We start from the raw sequence: 15,194 nt of genomic DNA, 5'->3' as shown, positions 1-15,194 counted from the left end.
GCAATCCTACATGTCCTAGTATTCTTGGCAGACCTTTCCTTAGAACGATTGGTGCAATTATTGATATAAAGGAAGGGAATATTAGATTGCAATTTCCGTTAAGGAAGGGCATGGAACACTTTCCTAGAAAGAAAATTAAATTACCTTATGAATCTATTATTAGAGCCACTTATGGATTGCATACCAAAGATGATAATACCTAGATCTATCCTTGCTTTTATGCCTAGCTAGGGGCGTTAAACGATAGCACTGGTTGGGAGGCAACCCAATTTTATTTTTGTTTCTTGATTTTTGATTCTGTTTAGTAATAAATAATTCATCCAGCCTCTGTTTAGATGTGGTTTTATGCTTTTAATTAGTGTTTGTGCCAAGTAGAACCTTTGGGAAGACTTGGGGAAAGTCTTTGCGATCTTGCTGTAAAAAACAGAAACTTTAGCGCTCACGAGATTTGCTGCCATTTTTTTTACTGGAGAGCGATATTTAGTTAATTCCTTTTACAGATGATTAATAGATAATTTCCTCACGTCCAGCAATTTATTTTAGAATTTTTGGGGTTTGACAGATTCTGTTTTTCGTGTGTTGTTTGCTTATTTTGATGAATCTATGGCTAGTATTTGAGTTTATGAACCATAGATAAGTTGGAATACAGTAGGTTTTAACACCCATATAAATAAATAATGAGTTCATTACAGTACCTTAAGTGGTGGTTTATTTTCTTTTACTAACAGAGCTCATGAGATTTTTTGTTTAAGTTTTGTGCTGTGAAGTTTTCAAATTTTGGGTAGAGATTTGATGGATTATGGAACAAGGAGTGGCAAGAGCCTAAGTTGGGGATGCCCAAGGAACCCCAAGGTAAAATCCAGGGACAACCAAAAGTCTAAGCTTGGGGATGCCCCGGAAGGCATCCCCTCTTTCGTCTTCGTCCATCGGTAACTTTACTTGGAGCTATATTTTTATTCACCACATGATATGTGTTTTGCTTGGAGCATCTTGTATGATTTGAGTCTTTGCTTTTTAGTTTACCAAAATCATACTTGTTGTACACACCTTTTGAGAGAGACACACATGATTTGGAATTTATTAGAATACTCTATGTGCTTCACTTATATCTTTTGAGCTAGATAATTTTGCTCTAGTGCTTCACTTATATCTTTTAGAGCACGGTGGTCGTTCTATTTTATAGAAATAATTGATCTCTCATGCTTCACTTGTATTATTTTTAGAGTCCTTTAGAACAGCATGGCAATTTGCTTTGGTTATAAAATTAGTCCTAATATGATAGGCATCCAAGATAAAAACCTGAAAGTGCATTAAATACTAAGAGAAGTTGGATACTTGATAGTTGTTTTGAGATATAAAGGTGGTAATATTAGAGGTGTGCTAGTTGAGTAATTTTGAAATTGAGAAATACTTTTGTTGAAGTTTGCAAGTCCCGTAGCATGGACGTATGGTAAACTCTGTGTGACAAATTTGAAGCATGAGGTGTTCTTTGATTGCTTTCCTTATGAGTGGCGGTCGGGGATGAGCGATGGTCTTTTCCTACCAATCTATCCCCCTAGGAGCATGCGCATAGTGCTTGGTTTTGATGACTTGTAGATTTTTGCAGTAAGTATGTGAGTTCTTTATGACTAATGTTTAGTCCATGGATTATACGCACTCTCACCCTTCCATCATTGCTAGCCTCTTCGGTACCGTGCATTGCCCTTTCTCACCTTGAGAGTTGGTGCAAACTTCGCGGGTGCATCCAGACCCCGTGATATGATACGCTCTATCACACATAAGCCTCCTTATATCTTCCTCAAAACAGCCACCATACCTACCTATTATGGCATTTCCATAGCCATTCCGAGATATATTACCATGCAACTTTCCACCGTTCCGTTTATTATGACACGCATCATCATTGTCATATTGCCTTGCATGACCATGTAGTTGACATCATATTTGTGGCAAAGCCACCATGCTTAATTTTTCATACATGTCACTCTTGATTCATCGCATATCCCGGTACACCGCCGGAGGCATTCACATAGAGTCATATTTTCTTTCTAAGTATCGACTTGTAATTCTTGAGTTGTAATTAAATAAAAGTGTGATGATCATCATTAGAGCATTGTCCCATGTGAGGAAAGGATGATGGAGACTATGATTCCCTCACAAGTCGGGATGAGACTCCGGACGAAAAATAAAAAGAAAAGAAAACAGAGGCCATAAAAGAAAAAAAGAAGAAGAAGGCCCAAACAAATAAAAAAATGAGACAAAAAGAGAGAAGAGACAATGTTACTATCCTTTTTCCACAGTTCTCCTTCAAAGTAGTACCATGATCTTCATGATAGAGAGTCTCTTATTTTGTCACTTTCATATACTAGTGGGAGTTTTTCATTAAAGAACTTGGCTTGTATATTCCAATGACGGGCTTCCTCAAATGCCCTAGGTCTTCGTGAGCAAGCAAGTTGGATGCACACCCACTTAGTTTCTTTGATGAGTTTTCATATATTTATAGCTCTAGTGCATCTGTTACATGGCAATACCTACTCCTTGCATTGACATCAATCGGTGGGCATCTCCATAACCCATTGATTAGCCGTGTCAATGTGAGACTTTCTCCTTTTTGTCTTCTCACACAACCTCAATCATTATATTCTATTCCACCCATAATGCTATGTCCATGGCTCGCGCTCATATATTGCGTAAAAGTTGAAAGAGTTTGAAAAGGCTAAGTATGAAACAATTGCTTGGCTTGTCATCGGGGTTGTGCATGATGAGAGCATTTTGTGTGACGAAAATGAAGCATGGCCAAACTATATGATTTTGTAGGGATAAGCTTTCTTTGGCCATGTTATTTTGATAAGACATAATTGCTTGGTTAGCATGCTTGAAGTATTATTATTTTTATGTCAACATTAAACTTTTATCTTGAATCTTTCGGATTTGAACATTCATGCCACAATAAACAAAATTACATTGAAGAATATGCTAGAAAGCATTCCACATCAAAAATTCTGTTTTTATCATTTACCAACTCAAGGACGAGCAGGAATTAAGCTTGGGGATGCTTCATACATCTCCAACGTATCTATTATTTTTGATTGTTCCATGCTATTATATATTCTGTTTTGGATGTTTAATGGGCTTTATTATACACTTTTATATTGTTTTGGGGACTAACCTATTAACCCAAGGCCCAGTGCAAATTGCTGTTTTTTGCCTATTTCAGTGTTTCGCAGAAAAGGAATATCAAACGGAGTCCAAACGGAATGAAACCTTCGGGAGCATGATTTTTGGAACAAACATGATCCACAGGACTTGGAGTGGACGTCAAGAAACAAACGAGGAGGCCACGAGGCAGGGGGCGCGCCAACCCCCCTGGGCGTGCCCTCCCCCCTCGTGGGCCCCTCGTGGGTCAACCGACCTACTTCTTCCTCCTATATATGTTCATATACCCTGAAAACATCCAGGAGCACCACGAAACCCTATTTCCACCGTCGCAACCTTCTGTACCCAAGAGATCCCATCTTGGGGCCTTTCCCGGAGCTTTGCCGGAGGGGGCATCGATCATGGAGGGCCTCTACATCAACTCCATGGCCTCTCCGATGATGTGTGAGTAGTTTACTTCAGACCTTCGGGTCCATAGCTATTAGCTAGATGGCTTCTTCCCTCTCTTTGGATCTCAATACAAAGTTCTCCTCGACCTTCTTGGAGATATATTCGATGTAACTCTTTTTGCGGTGTGTTTGTCGAGATCCGATGAATTGTGGGTTTATGGTCAAGTCTATCTATGAACAATATTTGATTCTTCTCTGAAATCTTTTATGTATGGTTGGTTATCTTTGCAAGTCTCTTCGAATTATCAGTGTGGTTTGGCCTACTAGATTGATCTTTCTTGCGATGGGAGAAGTGCTTAGCTTTGGGTTCAATCTTGCGGTGCTCGATCCCAGTGACAGAAAGGGAAACAACACGTATTGTATTGTTGCCATCAAGGATAAAAAGATGGGGTTTATATCATATTGCTTGAGTTTATCCCTCTACATCATGTCATCTTACCTAATGCGTTACTCTGTTCTTATGAACTTAATACTCTAGATACATGCTGGATAGCGGTCGATGTGTGGAGTAATAGTAGTAGATGCAGGCAGGAGTCGGTCTACTTGTCACGGACGTGATGCCTATATACATGATCATGCCTAGATATTCTCATAATTATTCGCTTTTCTATCAATTGCTCGACAGAAATTTGTTCACCCACCGTAATACTTATGCTATCTTGAGAGAAGCGACTAGTGAAACCTATGGCCCCCGGGTCTATTCTCCATTATATTAATATCCCGTCAACTTTCTATTACCGTTTATTTTGCAATTTTTACTTTCAATCTACATCATAAAAATACCAAAAATATTTATCTTATCATTATTATGTCTATCAGATCTCACTCTCGTAAGTGACCGTGAAGGGATTGACAACCCCTTTATCGCGTTGGTTGCAAGGTTCTTATTTGTTTGTGTAGGTACGAGGGACTTGCGCGTGGCCTCCTACTGGATTGATACCTTGGTTCTCAAAACCCGAGGGAAGTACTTACGCTACTTTGCTGCATCACCCTTTCCTCTTCAAGGGAAAACCAACGCAGTGCTCAAGAGGTAGCAGGCTACCTATTCTGCTCAACTCCAAATGAGCTGAAACTTCACAGAGAATTTTTATGGAATATATAATAAATATTAGAGCCAATAAGTACCAGAGGGGCCCACCAGGTGGGCGCAACCCACCTGGGCACGCGAGAGAGCCCAGACATGCCCTGGTGGGTTGTGCCCTCCTCGGCCCACCTCCGGTGCCCCTCTTCTGGGATATAAGTCATTTTGACCTAGAAAAAAAGAAAGGGAGGACTTTCAGGACGAAACACCGCCATCTCGAGGCGGAACTTGGGCAGGAGCACTTTTGCCCGCGGGCGGAGCGATTCCATCGGGGAACTCCCCTCTTGGAGGGGGAAAATCATTGTCATCATCATCACCAACAACTCTGTCATCTTGGGGAGGGCAGTCTCCATCAACATCTTTAACAACACCATCTTCTCTCAAACCCTAGTTCATCTCTTGTGTTCAATCTTTGTACCGGAACTATATTGGTACTTGTGGGTGACTAGTAGTGTTGATTACATCTTGTAGTTGATTACTATATCTTTTATTTGGTGGAAGATTGTATGTTCAGATCCAATATGCTATTTAATACCCATCTGATCTTGAGCATAATTATCATTGGTAAGTAGTTACTTTTGTGTCGGTGGAAACAACACCTATGGAATCACTGGGATCCCTTCTACGGTTGGCGGGCCCGGGGTTGTGCAAAGAGCGGGTCTGGCGGTCAGCACAAGGATCGTTTACCCAGGTTCGGGCCGCAGAGATGTGTAATACCCTAGTCCTGGTTTGATGTCCTCGGCAAAGGTCTTGCTGGGGGGCCGACAATGGTCTTGCCGTGGCACCGCGGTCATCCCCGGCAAGGATCCTGCCGGGGGTCTCATGGATTTCCTTGGTAAGGATCTTGCCAAGGATCATTGTCTTCTGGTTCTCATCTGATCTTGTGTATTTATGATCTCCACAAAGATCTGCATGCCACCATGGAGGTGCCTCCCGAGCCTTAGTTCCGATGTGGTTGATGGCGTTGGAACCCCTTGGCTCAAGGGCGGCGCGCTCTGCCGGCACAGGGCAAGTTGCCCCGGCAAGGCTCTTGCTGGGGCTGCGGAGGCTGCCCAGGCAAGGGTCTTGCCGGGGGAGTCCACCTCGCCCTCTTGCTCTTTGTGCCTCTGTTCTTGACGTTGCTCTGCCCATCTTGTGCCTCCGGTTCCTCCCTTTGACCTGCTAAGTGCGGTCACATGTGCGGCTCTGACTGCCCGTGCACAAGTAGAGGGGTAAAAAGGAGGTCCCCTACTTTTGTACACCGACAGGAGCCCCCGGGCCTGGGCCACACATAAGCGCAACACGTTGTTGGGCTAGGCCCAGAACGGTGCGCGGGCAGGCGGGGCAGATTTTTACTTGTAGTAACTCCTTCGCTCGCTGCGCTTCCCCATGACCCACGTTGAACGCGCGACGTGGAGGGTCATGCATGACGTGGGGGTCATGCGTGGGGCGGTTTCCGCACGCATGCGTCATGTCATAGTAAATGGTAAAGAGGCGGCCCGTGCCTTCCCCGTAAAAAGGAATAATTGCAGGCGCGGTGCTCATTTACCCTCTATGCCTTCTCCAATCTCGAAACCGCCGTCCCCTCCTTCTTCCTCCTCAAGCTCTTGCTCTCGCTCGCCGCCACCGCGTCTTCGCTGTGCTTCATCCTTCGCCTCTCGCAGGTGCCATGGCACCCAAAACTAGCAAAGGCAAGGGAGTGGCCAAGGACGCCGGGGGGAAGGAGCCGCCGGAGAGTGACTTGGCGGCGCGGCGGACGCAGCTCGCTTACTTTCCCTCGACGGTCGATGCAGCCCATCTTCGGGATAACTTCAAGCCCCTGTGGGGGTGCAAGACGGGGGAGACGACGGGGCATCCGGCCACGCGCATCATCCCTACTGATTTCGCCAAGGCCGGCCCGAATTGGTACCCATTCTTCGTCCATTACTTTTCCTGCGGGCTCTGCCCCCCTTTCTCCGATTTCTTCAATGACGTCATGCACACCTACGGCTTCCTCCTTCTCGATTTCACTCCGAATTCCGTGTTGTGCATGGCCCTTTTCGCCCATATTTGCGAGGGCTTCGCCGGAGTGCATCCCAGCACATCGCTTTTCCTCCACTACTTCTATCCTCGGATCTAGAAGGGAGGCGCCAGCTCTGGTTGTGTCGCGTGGATCCCGAGGACCCAGGAGAACGGGACATATTCGTAGGGCTCTCAGAAGGAGAGGTGGGAGGAGTGGCAGAGCCGGTGGTGCTGGATTGAGGAGGAGGACCCACAAGAATTTTGCCAGGTTCGCCAGGCGCCGCTGGTTCGCAGAGATGACTGGGGCGATGTCGACGCCCAGGATGAGAAGCTCAAGATCGCCACCACCAGGATTCATCGCCTCACCTTTGCCGGGCTCACCTTGGAGATGATTGGGGCGGATTTCATCCGCCACCGAATCGCTCCACTGCACAACAAGGGGAGGCCGGCCTGGCTTTTCAGGAATGCGGCTGACATCATGAGGCTTCGCCCCGGCTTGAACCACAACTTCACGGTGATGGGGCATGCCCACTACTGCCAGCAGCTTTTTCAGCTCGACGAGAACCGCGACGGCAGGGCCGAGAGGATCGGCAAGGCTGCGAAGGCCGGCAAGGTCGCCAAGGGGCCCCTGTTTGGGTTGCCGGTGGGGGTGGTCCCGCTGAGCAAGAACTCCCGCCAAACCGACATCATCGCCATGATGCCGAACTTCAATGCGCATGGCCTTGACCCAAATTGGGCTGAGCTGGAGGCGGATCAGGTGCAGAAGTTCTTCGACACCTTGTCGGAGAAGTACGTATGCGATGAGCCACTGCTCATCGAAGGCACCACCCAAGCGGAGCTGGACTATATCGCCGCCAGGGCGGTGGAGGCGGAGCTTGCCAAGGAGGCCGACAGCACTGGCGGCGTGGAGGACGAGGCCGTGGCGGCCGCGGAGGAGAGGGAGCTCGTCCAGTGGGCGGAATCTGCTGGGGAGGCCAGCAGCGCCGGCACCGGGGCCCCTCTCATTGAAGATGTGGTCGATGAGTCATCTGAGGAGGAGGTCGAGGCTGTCAACCCCCCGGCCATGGGGAGAGGGCATGTCCTGCAGCGGGCCAGCTCTGGTGAGGCGGTCCGGCCCGGTAGGGCCGTGCAACTGCAACAAACCCAGGAGGCGTCCGTGCGCCAGACGAGGGCCGCGACGGCTAGGAAGGCGATGAAGGCTACGGTGGCGAAGAATAAAGCGACTGCCTCTTCTTCGTCCAAGCATCCTCGGACTCCACCCACTTCCCCTCCTCCCGCAGGCGACGACACGTAGGTCGTCTTCGACTTTGGGTCCCTTAGCCCGAGGAGGAACAGGAAGGCAGCAGAAGAGGAGGCAGAGGATGAGTAAGTATCTTGTCTTTTTTCATGTCCGTCCCCTCAAACCATGCCGCTTTTCTTGACTTGTCTTCATCTTTGTAGGGATATGGAGACGCTGGCCCAGAGGGTGGCGAAGAGGGCCAGGGCCTCGACGGGCGGCCAGCCCTCGGCGTGCACTGCGAGTACACCACTGGTGGTGGAGAGCAGCCCGGATAGCAGCCCCCGACACAGCCCCCAGCGTGCGTTCATCACTCGCTCCCCATCAACGTGTGCTGGGGCACGATCTCTTGGTGCTGACCTTGCCGTGGTTGCAGGAGGGGGATGGTAGCAGGAGGAGCCACTGAGGGCCACCCCCAACACGCCGCCCCGAGGGGCGTCCCCGGCAAGGGCGCCAAGCACCGAGCCCATGCGCACGGAGGAGGAGGAGGAGGCGAACCCGGGCGCCAGCGGCTCCGTCACGGCACCGAATGTTGGTGGGGAGGCGGCCACTTCTTCCCAGCTTGGCACGGGTGAGTTGTTTGCCTTCTGTCCCCGCTCGTTTTTCTTCTTTTAAATTTTGGTCTTGACTTCGCCTCATTCCCTTTCTCGGTATCCAGATCCTTCCTAGGCAGACCGGGAGGACATGGACACCATAATCGAGGAGGTTGCCAAGGATGCCGCGGCCGAGGCCGACAAGATCACTGCTGAGGAGGCCGCCAAGGGGCCTGCTAGGGAGACCGGCAAGGCCGCTGCCGAGGAGGCCGGCGAGGGGCCTGCCGGGGAGGCCAACAAGGCCGCTACCGAGGAGGAGGTGGTTGATGACCATCCTTCCTCCTCCGCAGCCTCTGGCTCGGGCAAGTACCTGAAGGTGAGCGATGACCTGTTCGTCCACCTCCCATGGACGGCGAGCACCAGGTCGCCCGCTGAGGGGGAGGTGTTCGACGACGAGGTGCTTGCCACCGCAGGGCTTGAGGTCGTTGACGAACCGAGCACCGGTGGTGGCGGTTCCCAAGAAGAGCGGCTCCTCCAGGGCATGAGCGCCAACTTTCATAAGCTCCAGGCGCTTCACCGTGCCCGCCTGGACAAGGCCAAGTCCAGGATGGCGGCGGTGGACAAGGCAGAGGCGTACCTCGAGGGGTGCATCGCCGAGACGCAGGCTTGGTTCCGCCAGGCCTGTGAGGAACTGAAGACCGCCCAGGATCTGCTGGCCGAGTGCAAGCTGGAGCTTGTCATGAAGCAGGCCGATATCGAGAAGGCCTAGGAGGTGGCGAGACAAAAGGCCGCCAAGGACGAGGCTGCTCGGCGCCAGCACCAGGCCGCGTTGAACTCTCGGGAGGAGGACCTTGCCGCTCGCGGGGAGAAACTCGCCGTGACACTCCGTGGCAAGGACGAGGAGGTCAAGAAGCTTGTCGTGCAGCGGACCCAGGAACTGGAGCAAATGCATGAGGAGGCACTCAATGCTTAGGCCCAGGTCCATGCCGGCAAGGCTAATGAGCTGGGGGTGGAGTGGGACGGGCTGAAGAAGCAGATCCTGGAGCTGACGAGGGAGAGGGACGCGGCCAAAGGCGCTTTGGCTGACGCGCAGGCCACAGTCCTCGGCAAGGCCGAGCTACTCTCCAAGGCCAATGACTCCATCCAAGACCTGAAGCTAAAGCTGGAGGGTCTTGAGGGGACACCGTCGGAGGTCAGGGCCCGAGAGGAGACCCTGACCAAGAATCTTGAGAAGGAGAGGCAGCTGTGGAAGAACGAAGCCGCCAACCACGAGGATTTTGTGATGGGCGAGAACCTCTGGATCAACCGCCTCGTCGGCGTCGCCGGCAGGATCACCACGCAGTTGGCTACCATGGGGATGCCAAACGTGAGGTACGTCCCAGAGCCGAGCATGAGTCCCAATGCCAGGCTGACCCTGTTCTTCGAGGGTGTTCTCAGGGCCCTGGAGTAGTTCCGCTCCAACAGGGTGGCCTCTCTGGCCGATGATGCTTAGAGGCTTTGCCGGGGTGCCATGACCAAGGTCCTCACCAAGGTGGCATACTGGAACCCCGACCTCGACTTTGACGTTGCACTGGAGAGCTTGCCGGAGGACGTGGACCTCGCGACGCTCGAGGAGCGTATCAAGCCCGTCATCAGCCGCATTGACGGAGTTTGGAGGATAGAAGGTCAGCGCCGGGACTAGGCACCCCATTTCTTATCGCCGCTGCAGGTTCACGACCAAGACAATTTTTATCTTTAGTTAGAACCACAGCAACAATTGATGTAATATAACTCTGCAGTGCTTTTGAAATGATGCATGTTATTTTCCTGTTTGATCTCCCTTTGTATGTCCACCCTACGTTAATCGGGTCGGCTTGCCGGCGCGGAAACCCAGGCCATAACGCCTTGAGGATGGATCCCCAATGGCCTGCCGGGTGTGCTTGATGCCGGACAAACCACTTCACTGCTCTTAACGCGGCCGCTCGAACTGTCGAGCAGACTCAAGATAGAACGAGAGCGTTGCCAATCACAGAAGGTCACCCTGCCGTTCTCGACGCAGCCGCTTGAACTGTTGAGTGAACTCGAAACAGAACGAGGGCGTTGCCAATAGTGGCAGGGCCCCATTATGTGCTGGTTTTCCATACACAGGGCAAGATCGTCGAGGACTACAACCTTATATATAAAAAGGAATTGCTCAAAGTTTTGCATGACTTAGCTTTTCTGCCGCTGCATGAGCGTTCACTGCATCCACCGAGGATGCCATTTGTTCGGTCGTCTTCTTCCTTGGAGTGACGACCATGATGAAGCCGCTACTTCAACCAGAACAGATTTCCACAACTACGTCCCCTACCTGGCGCGCCAAAGATGTCAGTGGAAACGACACCTATGGAATCATGGGGATTCCTTCTATGGTTGGCGGGCGCGGAGTTGTGCAAAGAGCGGGTCTAGCGGTCAGCACAAGGATCATTTACCCAGGTTTGGGCCACGGAGACGCGTAATACCCTAGTCCTGCTTTGATGTATATTTGGGCGTTCTTGAGTTCTTGAACTAGCTACGGTGTGTGTCTAGTTCCAAAGACCCGAATCCCTCTCCAGTACGCCTCGGGCCTCCTTTTATAGCCAAAAATGGGGTCGCCACGGTGGCGCATAGGAGGTGGAAAGGTGTATAGTGGCTGAGTCTATCCTCTGGCACCGTCGGACAAACGCATTTAATGCGCTTCCGACGTGCCCCTCTTGCTTTATCGGGGACGGCAAGGAAGCTCGTCCCAGCTGTCGTCGCCTCGCCTGGCTCTGGCATGCGTCCGAGCTGACGAGGCATTGTAGCGCCACGTTGGCTGGCTACTGGGCTGGCGTGGTGGTGGAGTCTTCACGAAGACTTGCATGCCACCACACATGTCCTTGCTGAGTCGGTGTGGAGGCCGCACGCTGCCACGCAGATGCCTGCTCAACTGGTCGAGCTAGCAGTTGCATGGGAGCGGCAGTGGAGTCTTGGCAGACGTGGGCCTGGCTGCGGACCCGCGGATGTCCTTGGTAAGGGTCTTGCCGGGGGCCCGGCAAGGGTCTTGCCGTGGCACCGCGGTCTTCCCCGGCAAGGATCTTGCCGGGGGTATCGTGGATTTCCTTGGCAAGGATCTTGCCAAGGATCGTCGTCTTCTGGTTCTCATCTGATCTTGTGTATTTATGATCTCCACAAAGATCTGCATGCCACCATGGAGGTGCCTCCCGAGCCTTGGTTCCGATGTGGTTGATGGCGTTGGAACCCCTTGGCTCAAGGGTGGCACGCTCTGCTGGCATTGGGCAAGTTGCCCCGGCAAGGGTCTTGCCGGGGGAGTCCACCTCACCCTCTTGCTCTCTTTGCCTCTGGTCTTGGCGTTGCTCTGCCCGTCTTGTGCCTCCGGTTCCTCCCTTTGCCTTGCTAAGTGCGGTCGCAGGTGCGGCTCTGACTGCCCGTGCACAAGTAGAGGGGTAAAAAGGAGGGACCCTACTTTTGTACACCGACATTTTGTTCTTCAGGTCACGGGAGAAATCTTGTTGCAAGTAATCATGTGAATTTTATATGTGTTCAATATTTTTGATGGTATGTATGTTGTGATTCCCTTAGTGGTGTCATGTGAACGCAAACATGACACTTCACCATATTTGAGCCTAAGGGAATGCATTTTTGATACATCTGCAACGTATCTATAATTTTTGATTGTTCCATGTTGTTATATTATCATTCTGGGATGTTTTATAATCATTTTATAGTCATTTTTATATCATTTTTGGTACTAACCTATTGTTGGGGAATGTAGTAATTCACAAAATTTCCTACGATTACGCAAGATCTAACTAGGACATGCATAGAAACGAGAGGGGAGAGTGTGTCCATGTACCCTCGTAGACCGAAAGCGGAAACCTTTAGTAACGCGGTTGATGTAGTCGAATGTCTTCACGATCCAACCGATCCAAGTACCGAACGTACGGCACCTCCGTGTTCAACACACGTTCAGCACGATGATGTCCCTTGAGCTCTTGATCCAGTTGAGGACGAGGGAGAGTTCCATCAGCACAACAGCGTGGCGACGGTGATGATGAAGTTTCAGGCACATGGCTTCACCTAAGCACTACGACGATATGACCGAGGTGTTGAACTGTGGAGGGGGGGCACCGCACACGGCTAAGAGATTGTCTGTTGTGCTATTGGGGTGCCCCCTGGCCACGTATATAATGGAGGGAGGGAGAGGGGAGGCCGGCCAGGTTGGGTGCGCCAGGGGGGGAGTCCTACTTGGACTCCTAGTCCAAGTAGGATTCTCCCCTCTTCCTTTATTCCACCAGAGGGAAAGGAAGGAGGGGAGAAGGAGAAGGAAGGAGGGGGCCGCGCCCCCACCCCTAGTCCAATTCGGTTTGGGCAGGGGGGAGGCGCGCGCCACCTCGTGGCCCTTCTTCCCTCTCTCCACTAAAGCCCACTAAGGCCCATTAACTTCCCCGGGGGGTTCTGGTAACCTCCCGGTACTCCGGAAAAATGCTCGAACTACTCAGAACCATTCCGATGTCCAAATGCAACTTTCCATTATATGAATCTTTACCTCTCGACCATTTTGAGACTCCTCGTCATGAATGCTATCTCATCCGAGACTCTGAACAAACTTCGGTCATCAAATCACATAACTCATAATACAAATCATCATCGAACGTTAAGCGTGCGGGCCCTACGGGTTCGAGAACTATGTAGACATGACCGGGACATATCTCCGGTCAATAACCAGTAGCGGAACCTGGATGCTCATATTGGCTCCTACATATTCTATGAAGATCCTACGTCATTCCCTTTGTCATAGATATGTTATTTGCCTGAGATTCGATCGTTGGTATCCACATACCTAGTTCAATCTTGTTACCGGCAAGTCTCTTTACTCGTTCCGTAACGCACCATCCTGTAACTAACTCGTTAGTCACATTGCTTGCAAGGCTTATCGTGATGTGAATTACCAAGAGGGCCTAGAGATACCTCTCTGATACACAGAGTGACAAATCCTAATCTTGATATATGCCAACTCAACAAACACCATCGGAGACACCTATAGAGCATCTTTATAATTAGGCAGTTACATTGTGACGTTTGATAGCACACAAGGTGTTCCTCCGGTATTCGGGAGTTGCATAATCTCATAGTCAGAGGAACATGTATAAGTCATGAAGAAAGCAATAGGAATAAAACTAAACGGTCATTATGCTAAGCTAATGGATGGGTCTTGTCCATCACATCATTATCTAATGATGTGATCCCGTTCATCAAATGACAACACATGTTTATGGTCATGAAACTTAACCATCTTTGATTAACGAGCTAGTCTAGTAGAGGCACACTAGGGACATACTGTTTGTCTATGTAGTCACACATGTACTAAGTTTCTAGTTAATACAATTCTAGCATGAATAATAAACATTTATCATGATATAAGGAAATATAAATAACAACTTTATTATTGCCTCTAGGGCATATTTCCTTCAGTCTCCCACTTGCACTAGAGTCAAATCTAGATTACATAGTAATGATTCTAACACCCATGGAATCTTGGTGCTGATCATGTTTTTCTCATGAGAGAGGCTTAGTCAATGGGTCTGCAACATTCAGATCCGTATGTATCTTGCAAATCTCTATATCTCCTTCCTTGACTTGATCGCGGATGGAATTGAAGCATCTCTTGATGTGTTTGGTTCTCTTGTGAAATCTAGATTCCTTCGCCAAGGCAATTGCTCTAGTATTGTCACAAAAGATTTTCATTGGACCTGATGCACTAGGTATTACACCTAGATCGGATATGAACTCCTTCATCCAGACTCGTTCATTTGCTGCTTCCGAAGCAGCTATGTACTCCGCTTCACATGTAGATCCCGCCACGACGCTCTGTTTGGAACTGCACCAATTGACAGCTCCACCATTCAATAAAAATACGTATCCGGTTTGTGACTTAGAGTCATCCGGATCAGTGTCAAAGCTTGAATCGACGTAACCATTTATGAAGAGCTCTTTGTCACCTCCATAAACGAGAAACATATCCTTAGTCATTTTCAGGTATTTCAGGATGTTCTTGACCCCTGTCTAGTGATCCACTCCTGGATTACTTTGGTACCTCCCTGCTAAACTTATAGCAAGGCACACATCATGTCTGGTACACAGCATTGCATACATGATAGAACCTATGGCTGAGGCATAGGGCATGACTTTCATTTTCTCTCTATCTTTTGCAGTGGTCGGGCATTGAGTCTGACTCAACTTCACACCTTGTAACATAGGAAAGAACCCTTTCTTTGACTGATCCATTTTGAACTTCTTCAAAACTTTATCAAGGTATGTGCTTTGTGAAAGTCCAATTAAGCGTCTTGATCTATCTCTATAGATCTTGATGCCCAATATAAAGCAGCTTCATCGTGGTCTTTCATTGAAAAATTCTTATTCAAGTATCCTTTTATGCTATCAAGAAATTTTGTATTATTGCCAATCAACCATATGTCATCCACATATAATATTAGAAATTATACAGAGCTCCCACTCACTTTCTTGTAAATACAGGCTTTTCACGTAAGCATCACAGCCCCAAACTTTAAGAAACGACAGCTTAGGTTTCTTGCCAAACCACAGTTCATATGGTGTTGTCTCAACGGATTTAGATTGTGCCCCATTTAACGTGAGTGCAGCCGTCTCTAAAGCATAACCCCAAAAAGATAGCGGTAAATCAGTAAGAGACATCAACTTAT

The sequence above is a fragment of the Triticum aestivum genome, chromosome 1A (assembly GCF_018294505.1).
Source record: "Triticum aestivum cultivar Chinese Spring chromosome 1A, IWGSC CS RefSeq v2.1, whole genome shotgun sequence".
Lineage (NCBI taxonomy): Eukaryota > Viridiplantae > Streptophyta > Magnoliopsida > Poales > Poaceae > Triticum > Triticum aestivum.
This window is presented reverse-complemented; position numbering follows the sequence as displayed.